This window comes from Cornus florida, unplaced genomic scaffold, assembly GCF_030987335.1.
Source record: "Cornus florida cultivar Cherokee Brave unplaced genomic scaffold, ASM3098733v1 CherokeeBrave_3.0.0_Hap2_Chr08, whole genome shotgun sequence".
In the NCBI taxonomy this organism is placed as follows: Eukaryota; Viridiplantae; Streptophyta; class Magnoliopsida; order Cornales; family Cornaceae; genus Cornus; species Cornus florida.
Genome location: NW_026775578.1, coordinates 91,987,157 through 91,987,973, shown reverse-complemented (window position 1 = coordinate 91,987,973; position 817 = coordinate 91,987,157). Strand labels below are relative to the sequence as shown.

Genomic DNA, 817 nt, shown 5'->3' with positions numbered 1-817 from the left:
CATATCCATGGGGACAATTGGAAGTAGAATGCAAGACACTTGAACAAATCATACAAGATTCATTAGATGCATGATGATGAACATGATTAGGGGAGGAAGACACTTAATTCGCCAAATTGTGGTTGATCAAAAATTGATCAAACCTTTGAGCTAAGGATTTCATCTCGGCGGCTATGTTATTGGAATTGCCGACTTAATATAAGCCAACATTCTTCCTTCCATTTGAATTTCTATCATTTTTGGAAGACAAGGATCTATGCAATGAATTCTCACTCATGCTTTCATAAAGACGCCATATATCATCCTTATGCCTATCAATATAAGAACCACCCATGGAAGCATCAACCATTCCTTTAAAATTATCCGACAACCTGTCAAAGAAACATTGAACTAATTGTCATTTAGGTATGTCATGGTGTGGACACTTCCTAAGCAAGTCATTGAGGCGCTCCCATGCCTCATGAAACATTTCCCCATCCCCTTGTGAAAATTCTTGAATTGAGGTTCTCATGGCATTGGTCTTTGAAACCGGGTAGCACTTTCTCAAGAACTCTTGTTACATTTCTGCCCAAGAAGTTATCAAAAAAGGCCTAAGATTGTTGAACTAATATTTTACCTTGTCTTTAAGGGTGAAAGGGAAAAGTTTTAATCTTAAAACCTCTTCCGGCATGTCCGTGTATTTCACGGTGGAACACACTTCAAGAAACTCATCGAAATGCTTGTAAGGTTCTTCACTTGGAAGTCCATGATAGTTGGGAAGCATTTGAATGGTTTGTGGTTTAATCTCATAGTGATGTGCTCTAAATGAGGGCAATTG

The 817-nt window shown here is 38.3% G+C and overlaps 1 pseudogene; it reads left to right on the top strand.

Moving 5' to 3' along the window:
• Positions 1-407: 407 nt before the first annotated feature.
• LOC132272148 (small nucleolar RNA R71) lies at positions 408-506 on the top strand (annotated as a pseudogene).
• The last annotated feature ends 311 nt before the right edge of the window (positions 507-817 follow it).